At 47.9% G+C, this 14,008-nt stretch overlaps 1 protein-coding gene and 1 pseudogene across 1 annotated transcript in view; one reads left to right on the top strand and one right to left on the bottom strand.

The window, feature by feature from the left end:
- ATP8B1 (ATPase phospholipid transporting 8B1) overlaps nt 1-14,008 on the top strand; it is a 112,903-nt gene that overhangs the window by 18,067 nt on the left and 80,828 nt on the right. The window lies entirely within an intron of this gene.
- LOC118980226 (non-histone chromosomal protein HMG-17-like) lies at nt 3,318-3,697 on the bottom strand (annotated as a pseudogene).

Here is a 14,008-nt window from a genome sequence, read left to right as displayed (position 1 = left end):
ATTGGACCAGAGTCTGTAACACATCAGCTGCGGTGGCCTCAATCAAGTCACTTAACAACCTCATTGATCTCGTCTGTGCCATGATTTGTCCATCATAAAGCACTTTCACGTGAAATACCTTCTTTTCACAAGAGTTCTAAAGAGAGAGGACAGGGCAACTTTGCCCCCTGCCCTTTCTCCAGGGAAGACAGTTCTTCATGGGATGGCCTCAACTGTGTCCCCAGGCCTTCCCAGACTGCGTTAAGTACAGCTCCTCCAAACTTCCACCCCACCCGGGACACATCACCTGCTCTTGGCACGTACGGCACTGAATGGTAATAATCCTGAGTCATGGATTCTCTCCCCTTGAGAACAGAGTGCCATATTCCTCCCAAGCATCTGCTCGGTGGTGGGCATTCAATAGCTGTTTAATGGTTGGATCACTACACTAATCACCACTTAGAGATGGGCACACAGGCACAGGCAGACTACATACAGGCCTCCCCCTCGCCTCACCTAACCTTTCTGAGCTCCAGTTCTTCTGTGAGAATGCAGAATTTGGAAGTTTCCTCTAACAACCCTCAGAGCTCTCACATGGGTGGTGTCCTCATCTATTTGGGACTGTTGTAGAAACTCAACAGAGCTCTCCAAATGGGTGTGGGACAATCTCAAGAGGAAAGAATAATCCCTGGCTGGGATTACTGTTTACTCTCCATGCTCAGTTGGTTGGAGCATCGTCTCAAAAGGTTTGCATACAACAGAAATTTGTCGGTTTGAGTCTCAGGCAGGGCACATACCTAGGTTGCAGGTTTGACCTCCAATTGGGGTGTATATGGGAGGCAGCTGATTGATGTTTCTCTCCTTCTCACCCCACCTTCATCTCCTTTAAAAAATCAATAAATATATCTTTGAGTGAGGATTAAAATACAAGAATAAAGAGCATGATCAAAGTAACCCCTTTTTATTGGCAAGGACAGAAATTCATATTTCCACTTCAGCCTGGACCAGTAACTGAGCTTCTGCTGTGCTTCAAATTCACCTTGAGAGTTTGAGAAAGTCGAAACCCCTGTGTCTGTCCCTTTACTTTCTCTGTAGTTCTCCAGGTGATTCTGAAGTAGATGGCATGCCAGGCCCACTTTCTGGTGTCCTGGAGGTTGCTCATCGCCGATGACCAGCGGCTCTCTCCCTTTGTGGTCTTTAGGTCTGTTCTGATGACTTTAACTAGCTGGCCGATGCAAATGGCCCTGTCGGAGCAGGGAGCTCTGGCCAGTCACATACATCCGACATGCACTGCTGAGACGCGGAAGTTGTCTTCTGTCCGAATTATGATGGAATCAGGGACATGGCTGCGAGATTGGACTCTTGACCACTTAGAAACCGTTTCCCAATCAGCTGGGATGGGGAGCAGGGGCGAGGGGTCTGGACTGCAGAAGGGAAAAGAAATGTGAAACCTCTTTTTTTTCCCAGGGTGAAACTGTTTCAGAAGGATTTTTTTCACAGTTTGTACAATATTATTTTTATCAGGTGACCCCTTAGGCCAAAGCCAACGAAGAGATTTGTAAAGGGTGCAAAATGTAGGGATTAGGTGAGTATATTGAAGAACTGAAATGGAATAATTTCTCTGGCCTGCGGTAGGACTGCCAAACTATTGAAAATCCATATGCAGATGTAACCGTGAGCTCCCCTCCCCCTACAGTTTCTGAGAAGTTTTCTTTTCTCCATCTCCCACCAACCAAGCCCTGAATTTGAAGCTGGCCTACCATAGTTTAGCAGTATGATAAGATCTGAAACTTTTAATTGTTAAATTTTTCAAGCTGTTAATATATGCAAACATATAGCAAGCTGTTCCTTACAGCAACAGGTAATGACTTGGGAGCTATTTGCAGGGTGAATCCTGTCAAACCTTCAGTAAAACTCACGTCATTTTCATTTTCAAAGGAATTTTTAAAAGAAATTGATAAGTTGAATATATCTTAGTCCTTTTAAGGATTTACTTAAGTGAGTGAAAGATGCAAATAGATCTTGTTCACTTTAACTTCTCCCACTTTAGATTTTAAAAAACTTTCCCTGTATTTATTGCTGCCTCCCAGGCCATTTTACATATACAGACAAACTCGTGAGGGTGAAATTCGTAATGACCCAGCGTGAGGATCAGAAACGTGACCTTCAAAGTCAGTTGATTTATTCAACTTTTGAACTCCAACACTCACATGCCACAGTGGCTTACAATGGGCTTAGCAAAAAGAGAGTGTTACATTACATCTGAGTATTTCATTTCTCTTTTAAAAATTATTTTTAAATATGTTTATTGGTTTTATAGAGAGAGGAAGGGGAAGAGAGAGAGAGAGAGGGAAGCATACATCGATCAATTGCCTCCCATGCACACCCTGACCGGGAACTGAACCCACAACCTAGGTCAGTGCCCTGACCAGGAACCAAACCTCTGACATTCTGGTACACAGGACGATGCTCCAACCAACTGAGCCACATCAGCCAGGGCCATTTCTCTTTTATTGCGTAATATAAGAATTGATATCTAATCATTCCAAAAAAAAGATGAAACCCCATGTTCAATATTGCTAACATTAAAAATGGGCATAACAGACCATAGCTGATACCACCTTTGATTTTTGCCCCCCAGGCCAAACTGTATCCAGGTTTATTAAAGATAGTTTTTGTAAACAGTCGTGGTATTTCAGGCAGGACGTGGACAGACAGTCGTCAAGAGTACACAACACCTGTAAACTCCCATCTTCCGGGGACTGCCGAAACCAGAAATTCACTATGAAACCAGCGAAGGCTTCGTCTGCTGCTCTGGGTGGCGGGAGTTTAGGGTGAGGGCTGACATCTCACGTGAGCGTGTGGTTTAACAGCTTTTCACAAGCCAACCCTGACTTTCAAGAAATGAAATGAAAGTGGCAGAATCATCGATCTGTAGATCCACAACCTGAAAAGGAACGGCTGCTCTTTTGAGGGACGCCACGCCAGTGGCGACACTGGGAAAAGTCCAGACGGCCCAACATACTGGGAGCCATTTTGGGGGGTGGTCAGCAGGTCCCAACAGGTCTCTGTGCTTAAAGGAGTCACGTCTATGCTTGAAGTGGAGAGGGACAAGGAAATGAACTTTAGTTTTCCGGCACCACAGGGTGTGCCGAGGTGTCTAATGTGTGCCAACATCACGGGACCAAGAGCGACCTCTTCCAACTAGAAGGGAAGGGTGTTATTTTCCCACATCCTCCCAGCTTTGGAGACATTTTATTAGTCCTACATGCCCTTCCCCCCCAAAAAAAAAACAACAATGAAGCGTTCTGTGTGCTGACAGCAGAGCTTAAAAAAAGTAAAACAAAATTCCGCATTTTTATCAGACTTGATGAAAAATAGCACTTCAAACTGTACAGTCACCAGAAATACACAGTTATCAAAAATGCACACCCTTCACTTGGCATCTGCAGCCCCTGCAGCTTTCTGCAGGTCTGTTTTGGCATCTCCATTCTCTGCAGGGTTGTTCCCGTCCTCTCCAGAGTCAGTTTCCCCCTTCTCCCCTTTGGGTACTTTCTCTCCCTCCTTTGCAGGAGCCTCTCCTGGGTTGGGAGGAGCAGGTTTAGCTGGTTACCTGGCGGATCTTCCCTGTGGTTGGTTCGTCCTTCACCTTAGCGTCATCTCCTGCAGCATCCCCTCAGGCTTTCTCTTGGGCACGATGGCGATGGTGGCGGGACATAGGGCAGGATGCCGGGAAGCAACGGCACGTGGGCTTCGGTCATTCTCACGCCTCTTCACGCTGCTCCCAAGTTTGATTTTAAAGGTTATTTTGAATTTTCTTTTTGCCTCTTCTAGATGTCCTCCAGCTCTGCGCCTGATTGCTCATAATGCTTGGTATCTTCCGATGCTCTTTTGAGTCAAGTTGTGTCTCTCTGGTTCTCGTTTACTGCTAGACTTCTCATGCTTGTTCCACACGAGCTGTCTTAAGTGACTTTTAACCATATTTCAGACCCTCCTAAACTGTCAGGATTCTCGTTCAGTGTAATCTTTGGCTGCTTCTGTCTCTGAGTATTTTCTCTCCTGAAGCATGGGATGGACCTGGTGATGTGCTTCTACTGAGTAAAATGTGACAAATGTGGGGTCACTTCCAAGGCCAGCATGTAAGCCAGCAGCCCTACTGTGGACTGCCCCATGGAGAAATGTGCATGGCAGAGAACAGCCCACGGGTACCCTAATCCTGCCCACAGCCCTGTGATTGAGCTTGGAAGCAGAGCCTTCCCTAGGGAACTTTCAGGTGACATGGCCTTAGTTGACACTTTGAATGTAAGCCCTGAGAGGGACCCTGAGTCATGCCCAAGATCCGCAGCCACCGAAGCTGAGGTCACACTTGTGTTTTACATGCTGAATTTGGGTGTAATTTTTTATTCAGCAATAGATACTGAATACAAGGACAGAGATTAAAGGCACAGTTGAAGGGTTCCCTGCTTTGGGGAGCTCACTGTCTGTCTTGTGTGCTCCATGGTTGTCTAGCATCCCCGGTACACCAAGATGTGACATCATCACTGTCACTCTTGGATGAAGGGCTCCAGCACAACAGTTTCCGGCTTCAGTTTTGTTTTCCATGTTTTTTCTTTTTCAGTTTAATTTTATGGGTAAATAATACATGCAAATGATACAGTCTTCAAAGCTTACAAAAGGGTATAAAGTATGTAGTAGATCTAACCACCCCCTTTCGCCCCAGCACCCAGTTTCCTCTCCAAGGCAACAGCCATTACCAACTGATTGGTTAACCTTCTAGGGTTAAACTTTTCATTTACAAACATGTACACATTTCTCCCCACTCCCCGTCAAAACAAAACAAAGCAAATGGCAGTGGAATTTGACTTTCAAGTATAACTTGAAATCAGGAGTTTGGTTTGTGCTCAACAGGTTGAAATCTGCCAATGGATTCTACTTTCAGCTTCACAGATAATTGAGAAACCATTGAAAACCTTTGAGAGAAAGGAAAACAACATGTCATACGATGATAGGGCTGGAGTGGGACCTGGAGAAGCCACCCGGTTTGTCCACTTGCCTGGGGCAGAATAGTATTGAAACACGAAGATGAGTTTCCTAAATGAAGTATCTCGTTGACCTTTGTGGGAGAGAGAAGAGGACATGAACCTACTCTCCAGATCAGAAAATGTCCTAGACAGTTGTTGCAGCCTTTCCCTTCCTAATTTTCCAATCAACTTCTCCCTAACTTCATACTGTGAAAAATTAGGGGTGTGTGTGTGTGTGTGTGTGTGCTTTGCTTTGCTTCTGGTCACTTTAGAGAACTAAGTTGACTCTGGGTTGGATGTGGAATGAGCCCCAGGAGTGGATATGAAGAAGGAAATGAGGGCTTACTCTTGCTTCTCGTCTACTTCTTTCTCTCGCCCCAGTGGGGAGACTGGGTAACTGTTGTAACTGTGTGGGTGGTGTCCCGGGCTTGTAGAACAAGATCTGACTCTTTCCCTGGCTGGCCCTGAGACCTTGGCCACGCATCTTAACCTGTCCGTGTCTCTGTTTCCTTTCTGCAAGGTAAAGGTGCTGAACCAGGTGATGAAATACTTTCAACACTGGCAGAAGTCTAAATAACATGGTCTATGAAGACTAATAAATGCCCTAGAAGGAAGACACTTCATGAATTTGAGGTGATATTACAGTCATTACCTTTAAAGTTATGGGCAGCATGCCAAACAAGTTGCAATGGAGGTAAAAGAGTGATTGGACAGAATTCAGCAGAACATAGATGTTAGTTATGTTTCTTTAATGTGTAGTTTCGACTTTAAATTGAACTGAGTCATAAAGTACACTCACCCAGTTTGTTAAGCCAAATCACAAGATTGGTCAATCCTTTCAATTTATTATTCAGAGAACCATAGAAGAAAGCAGCCAAAAATAATGATGATAATTGTTACTCAGTGACTCATGAGCCCTCTGGTTGGAATCCAGTGTATTGTTTAGTCCTTGTCCTGGTATCATTAGTAGATGCTCCCTTTTATTTTGACAAAAGGAATACCCTCACAGAATCTCTTTCCATACGTAGAAGAGCCAGCTGTTTCTTCTTTTAGGTCACTCATGTGTGATTCTGAGGATATAACAGAGGAAGAATTTCTCTCTCTCCTTCTCCCTCCCTGTTCCTTTTATCCTTCCTTCCTTCCTTCCTTCCTTCCTCCCTCCCTCCCTCCCTTCCACTCACTTACCAAACATTTAGATTCTGTTTCCAGAATCTAAAACCTCTCATTGGCCACCAACTACCCACTATGCGCCAGGCACTGTTCTAGGTGCTACGGATACAGCAAGGAGAAGAAGAGACTGTCGGGGTGGGGCAGGGTGGGGAACAACTTTTCTCTACCCTCGAGTTTCTTCTGGCTGGTCTAATAATCAAATAGACATGAGGCAGATTAGCAAGAGAAGCGAACTAGATTTAATACATATGTATGCAAAACCCACACACATGAGAGCATCAGAGACCTCCACCACACACAAGAGGTTCGGACAGAAAGGGGGATCAAGGTGTGTGACACCTGCTGAGCTGGGGATGAGGTGAGGCACCTTGGGGGCTTCACAGGGTCACTGCAGGATGTGAAGAGCAGATGTATAGTAAATAAAAGTTTGCCCTGCCACATGGTGGGTCAGAAAGGTTATTGCAGATAATCTCTCCTTATGGGTAAGGCCCCTAGTTCTTCTCTCAGGGGTGTCCAACCTTTTGGCATCTCTGGGCCACACCAGAAGGAGAAGAGCTGTCTTGGGCCACATGTCAAATACACAAACACTAATGAAAACTGATAAGCAAAAAAGGTTTTAAGTAAATTTATAATTTTATATTGGGCTGCATTCATAGCCATCCTGGGCTACATGTGGCCATCGGCCCAAGGGTTGGACACCCCTGTGGGAGGGGCAAATGCTTCTTTTGAGCCTGAGGCTAGAACTGCCATTAGCTCAAAATAGTCTTTGTACTACAGAAGCACATCGTGGGGCGGCTTGTTCCAGACCCACGTGTGACAAAGTCCCTGCCCTTGTGGATCTTACATGCTAGCGTGGAGAGACAGAATAAGCACTCTAACAAGTGGTATGTCAGTTGGTGATAAACATAACTGAAAAAATAAATTGGAACACAGGGGTGAGGGTAGGTAGGGGGGACCTCAATAAATGACCTTTCATCCAATCCAGAATACATCTAACATATCTGCTGTGTGTCGGGCACTGCTCTAGGTGCTGGGACCATATCTGAACAACAACAACAAAATCCCTTCCTTCCGGAGGAGTGTGTGCAAGTCTCTTAGGAGGTGGGGGGTGGGCGTGGGGAATGGTATACAGGAGGGTAAGGGGCATCAGGAATGTGGAGTGCCCCATTCAAATGAAGTGGTTGTTGGGCAGGTCACCTAAAAAGGTGACATTTGAGCTGTGACAAAGATGAGATGAGGGGCTGAGCTTTGTGTGACTATAAGAGAGCGTTCAGGCACAGGGAAAAGACCCGCTGGGCCCCCAGAGCGTCCAGGGCCGTGGGGGAGCGGTGTGGCTGGAGCACAGCAGCAGGTAAGAGTGGCGGAGGTGAGCCCAGGAGGTCAAACAGCAGATGGATGCTGGGTTTTGCCCCGAATCCACAGCAGATGGGTTTTGAGCAGATGTGTCATACCACGTAAATGACTTCTGAAGAGAATGAGTCTACCTTCTGTGCTGAAATTAAGTTACGAGGAAGCAGGACAGGAGCAGGAGAGTGGTCTGCAGGCTGCCTGTAACCCGGGTGACAGAGGGTTGACAGCAGGCGGTGAGAGGTTTTAGATTCTGGAAACATCTGGAAGGCAAAGCCAATAGGGTCTCCGATGGCTTAGGGACAGAGTGGGAGGAAGAACCAGAGCTGAGAACAAGACCACATGTTTTTCCTGAGCACCTGGAATGACGGAGTCACTTTTCACTGAAATGAGGAAGACGGGGAAGAGTGGGTTTCGAGGGTTCCCTTTGGTCAGGTTTGGCTCTCCCTGGAGGGCGTGGTCAGGGTCCTTGCTGAAGTGCAGGTCTGCCTGGGCCGGTTCCTGGTGCAGCGGCCCCAGATTCAACTGTGTTCCCTCTCCTCTGTCACTGCTTGTGCTTCCAGTTCCAGGGCTGGCCTCAGTGTCAGTCCTCCTGTGGGACACATTCCTGGCTGTCCCTTCCCAGATTTCAGCTTCAGGACAGGAGCCGTGTCTGGCCCATGGGCAGCTCCCTGAGCACCTGTCATGTAGCTCAGAGGCCTTTGTTTTCAAAGCCTCAAATGGCCTGCGTTTACTTAGCACACAAATTCCAAATGCCTGTCCCCTGTGAGTCCTCATAGCCTGGCCTGGGGGCACACCCCTGCAGCCCCCTCTTCTGCCCACCTTCCCCTGCACCTGCCTGCGCTCAGTAACTCATGGATCCCGTGGCCTTCGTGCTTCGGAATTGCACGCTCTCGTCTCCTGAAAGGCCTTTCTCCTCTCTTCTCATCTTCCAGCCTGATCAGGGCCCAACTTGACTTTCAAGGCCCAACTCAAAGAGCTTCCCTCTTCTCTCTGTCCTTCTCTAAAGTCCTGCCCATCAGGTGGAGTTGACAGCTGTCTCCTGTAGATTCTCCTTCTGGCACCGGGCGCGCTGAACGATGGGTGTGTATCTGCCACTGTTGCCAACCACAGCATTGGAGGACTGGGCCCGTATTTTACATATCTCTAAATAGGTATATATACTTCACACACTACATGTCTTTATATATCTCTGTGCTGTATGCTGTTATCTTTATATATGTTATATGGAACTAACCATTTGTTTCCTGCATTGGTTTTTGGATTAATAGAAGTAATGGTGGAATTTCACACTGTAGGGAGCATGCTTCTTCTTGAAGAATGTAAACTCTTTGGTGAAGTGCTGATGTGATAACGGAATTACGGGTTGGACCTCAGAGAGCACAGGCAGGGCTTTGTGGTGGGAACCTGGAAACCAGCTCAGAGTCCCTTTGGAGGGGTGGAGGGTGGGCTAGAGAGACATGTGGGTAGGGCCTGGGGCAACCAGGCTGTGACCAATCCCAGGCAAGAAGCAGTTTGTCCTGTGATGCCCCGGCAGCAGATGCCCTGGCCTCGGGCAGAGTGCCCCATATGGCCAGCTGTAGAGAGGCGTACGGAACAGGGGTGCCCTTCCATGCCTCCTTTGGTGGCCCGGTATGACTGTGCTCTGTGGTACAGCCTGCCTGTTCCCTCCCGGGTATTCCAGCGTCAGTCTCTGGGCCTCAAGCTGTGTTCTCTTCTGTCTTTTTTTTTTTCCTGGTTGTTTCCAGGACAATGCTTAGCATGCCCTTTGATGTGCCTGGCAAGCTAACTTATCTCACTTGATACTATTCAAAACTTTGGAGACTGGATGCACCCCAGTCAGCTGATTGGTTTTCATCAGCAGGAGTTCCGGTTTAACTGTGACCCTGGGCAGCACCCCAGAGCAAGCTGCCTTGGGTGGCCCAGGTGAATCATGAGGCCCCAAAAGCTCATTGCTCATCAAGAAAGAAATTTCGCAATTGGCTTCGAAACTGCTGCCACCTACCCAGGACTCCTCAGCCTGATTTGGGAAGCTTCAAAGAGGGAGACCTGGTTATCTCAGATCATCCAGGAATCACAAAGAAGATGACGTGGAGGGTTGGAAATAAGTCAGAAAGGGGGACTGTCCTGAAATGCGAAATGCTCAAAGCCCAGTGCTGAGAGCACACTCTGCCCTGCTCGGTGAGACCACCGAGTGGGTGGAGGGCTCCCGCTGTGGCCCTGGAGGTCAGGAGCCTGTCTCCAACAGAAATAGCTCTATTTTGATTTTACAAGGTTGTGTACAAAGATTTACCATGGTAACTCCCCCATCAGTGTACCAGCCCTAAGTCAAAATTTCTTCCTGATACAAATGAAAGTCCGTGTCTCTAGTACAGCGGGGGCACTAAATGACTCATGTCTGACTGCCCCTTTCCTGTCCTTCCATCTCTCTTGAATAGCAGGGCATGACAGGATATTTTCACCTATAGCTATATTGCCATGAACTTGAAATCTGCTGCAGTTGGCAGGCTCCGACGTATCTGTTCCTTACACATGGTTTGCCCTTAGGAACAAGACACCCCGCTGTCTGAATGGCTGGCTGTTAATCGAGAAGTCTCATCTCAGCCCCCCCTCCCCTAGTGCCTATCACCCCTGGAAGCTCTTGTCTCAGTGGCTTGGCTCTGGGGCACCCTGTTCTCAGAGTGGGCTGGCCGGAGAGAGTGGAAGAATCACCTGTGAGTCACGGGGCAAGGAAGATGAGGAGAAAAGAGGAGGCAGATGACATTCCACACTGAATATTATTGCACTTGGTGACTAAGTTCCATGGTACCATTTGCAGAGCTTCTCAAAGCAAAAAGGGACATTCTGTGAGCTACTTTGGAACTATCCCGTCCAATTCTCAGACAACAAATGAAAATCTGGGGCTGCAGTTCCCATCCGCAGCTTGAGGGAGCAGGGCACCTGGGGAGGCCCTGCTGGGCTGCGGTCCTTCAGAAGCCTGAGAGCAGAACAAAGGAGCTCCAGGCACGCCGGCTTTGTGAGCAGGATGCTGAGGCCACACTGGCTGGATCTGAGTCAAGGCCCTACCTCGTGCCGTCCCGGGCAAGTTTCTCAACCTCATAGTCTTCGTCTGTAACATGGGAACAACAGGACCAACCTTACTGGGTCATTGTGAGCTTTAAAATGCATCTGTACGCATTAAGTGCTTGGACCAGTGCCTGGCACGAACTATTAACTCCATAAATGCTGGCTGAGTCATCATTAATTCATTAGCAAATCTGAATGGCAAATAAATAGTTCTTGGAGGACACGTGCCGTCTGCTATGCCTCTGGAACACCACAGATGCCTCCTCCTGCGGTCACTTTCTGCTCCGAATCCCATCTGGACTGCCAGGGCCGGGGCTCTGCTTGGCTGTTTCCTGCCCCTTGAGATTGCGCACATACTAGCTGCTTCTAGCTTTGCCCTGCCTTTCCCAATGGGCCTTATTGTTCCTGATTTTAGCCAAGCCAGCAACTGGTGAATAAACGGCCTTCCATTGTGGGTGGTGTGGGGTAGAAAAGACCATGGATCCTTGGAAAGGCTCTAGAGAAACTGGTTTTAACCTGAGGAAGGATTCTATCCACAGGGTGTGGAGAAGGAAGCCACATAGATCTCGATTTTCCTCTCCTCGAAGGGCAGAGCCAGGCAGAGGTGGAGCCCTGAGGAGCAAGGGGCTGACCCTTGCTTGGGAAGGCAGAACACAGGGCTGTGGGAGTGGGGGGCGTGGCAGGTGGCTGGGCTCTCCAGGGCAGCTCTGTGGTTTTGAGCAATGCAGACACCCAGCTCTTGTTTCTCTCTGAGATGCCCCTCCCTTTAACATGCCTGGGCCCTTAGAATGTCAAACAAAGGCTACGTGAGGTCTGTCTGGGTACCTCCCAAAGCCACCTGTGCCTGAGCATCAGGACCAGAATGCTGGGGCAACCCGGGAAGACCATCTGGTCGCTGAGAACTCGCCCACCAGATTCTTCACGGGGGCTTGGGGCTGGGCTCTTGGGCGTTGCCTCTCTCTCAGGCTGGTCAGTTATTTCCTGAACAGCTGGGAAAATATAAACATCTCTGGATTTTTCTTTGCAGAAATCAACACCCATCCTCTGGCTCCTTGTGTTTGTTAGCTGGCTAAAAGGGATGGCTCTTATCGTCCACCCAAAGGTTAAAACTTTTTCCTGGGCGTGTGTTTCATTTCAGAGCATAACTCATTTCCTCCCTGTATCCACTTCCAGTCCTGTCCTTGACTTGGGGTTGGTTACCCACTTGGCATGCAGTGTGTCTTGCCTTTTATTTTTAGGACTTGGAGTAAGAATTGGCACTGTAATAACAAGAATCCTGCAGACTGAGTCACAATAGGGAAAAAGCCTTATAAACTTAGTTTTGGGGGGATATAAGCAGTCAGAATGGCCTTTTGGAATATTAATCTAGGGGTATTATCCTCTCTCAATCCCTTTGGCCAGTTACTTTGAGGATTTAGAAATGGCTGTGGTGAATAAGTGTAATTCTAGGATTCTTCTTAGTGGCCTGGAACAGCTGTTTTACCTTCTTATGTAAGTGATATCGAGGATATTCGTAGCCTGAATATATATTGTGAGGGACTGCTGGTTGTCTAGGAACTTACGCTGTAATTTTAAAAACTGCTTTAACGCTCTGAGCATGTGTGTTTTCATGAATGATCTCCAAACCAGTTGCATGCTGCTTTAATGCAGTAAAACCAAGATGCCTGGCAAGTCTTAGACCCACTGCTTATATATCCTGGACCAGTGCTGTCCAGTAGAACTTTCTGCGATGAGATAAAAGTGTTCTGTATCTAGTCACTAGCCATAGCCCTGTTGAGCACTGGAAATGTGGCCCGTGCATCTGTGGAGCTGGCTTTTAATTTAATTGTAGTTAATTAAATCGAAAGAGCCTCCCGTGGCCAGTGGCTCCCCGTATGGGACCTCACTGTGGACCTGGACTATTCTGACCTGAAACACCCTGTACCTCAGGCAGCAGTTGCCTCCCTGCGGAGCTAGAGCCTCCACAGGAGACCAGCTGGGGTGATTGGAATCAGAGAGACCAGGACACATGCTACAGCCCCCTCCCCAACTCCTCAGGCATCCCTGGGATATAGGAAGTTGTAGCCTTAGTTCTTCGAGTATAAATCCTTTCATGCTGTAAACCCTTGGAGGCTTCCTGTTGCCCTGAGGATAAACTTTAGTCTCCTTAATACCCTTGCTTATCTGCTCACCTGACACTTCCTTGCTCATCACTTTCCCCATCCCCCTCTGACTTTCACCACGAGGACAGACTTGCATGGTGCGTTCTTACCTCGAGACCTTTGTAAATACCTTGCTCTTCGCCTGAAATGACCTTTCCCCTCTCCTCCCCTGGCTCACGCCGACATGGCTTATGGGTCTCCGTTCCGATGCCCATTTGATAGCATCTCCTCTGGGAAAAGCTTTCTTGACCCCTGCTGGTGAGCATCCTAGGCAGGTCCCCACCCTAGCACCTACCGCACTTGATTGAAATCGCTTATTTACTTACAAGTCTCCCCTCACGTGAAAGCCTCTCAAAGTGCGGTCCCCGGACCGGTGTAGCAGCATCACCAGGGAGCCTGCTGGAAATGCAGATTCTCAGGCCCTGGCCTAGACCTCCTGACTCTGAAATTCTGAGGGTTGGACCCAGTGATCTCTGTTTAGTAAACCCTCTAAGGGAGTCTGATGCCAGCTGCAGTTGGGGGACCCCTGTGAAGGCAGGGACCTGTGGCTTTCTGTTGGCCATGGTGTCCCTGGTCTTCTGTGCGTGGCCAGGGCCAGAGGTGCAGTTCTTAGGAGGCACCTCCAGAGTGGACATCTCAGTTATTCTTTGGACAGCTTGTCCGGTCAGGAAAATTTGAGCTGAAATCAATGTAAATCTCTTCACCTTTGTCTAGAGGAGGTAGAGAACAACTAAATACTTTTTTTAATTGAGATAAAATATACATGACAAATTTTAGCACTCTTAAGTGCACAGTTTAGTGGCATCGTGTACATTTACATGGTTGTGCACCCAGAACCACCATCCATCCCCAGAACTTCTCCATCTCCCCGAACTGCAACTCTGCCCCCTTTAAGCAGGTCTGGATTCTAGACTCTCCTCCCCGGCCCCTCAGCCACCATTCTGCTTTCTGTCTCTATGAATTTGACCTCCTAGATACCTCCTGTAAGTGGAATAACAGAATTTTTGTCTTTTTGCAACTGGCTTATTTCACCTAGCATAATGGCTTTGAGGTTTGTTTATGTTGTGACATCTGTCAGAATCTCCTTTTTCTTAAAAAAAGATTTTATTTATTTTTAGAGAGAAGGGAAGGGAGTGAGAGAGAAAGAGGGAGAGAAACATCGACGTGAAAGAGAGACATCAATTGGTTGCCTCTCATACGTACCTTGGCTGGGGACCAAACAGGCAACCCAGGCTGTGCCCTGACTGGGAATCAAACTGGTGACCTTTCGCTTTGCGGGGTGAC

Source organism: Sturnira hondurensis, unplaced genomic scaffold (assembly GCF_014824575.4).
Source record: "Sturnira hondurensis isolate 20B ecotype Veracruz unplaced genomic scaffold, ASM1482457v3 Scaffold0001872, whole genome shotgun sequence".
Taxonomy (NCBI): Eukaryota; Metazoa; Chordata; class Mammalia; order Chiroptera; family Phyllostomidae; genus Sturnira; species Sturnira hondurensis.
This window is presented reverse-complemented; position numbering and strand designations above follow the sequence as displayed.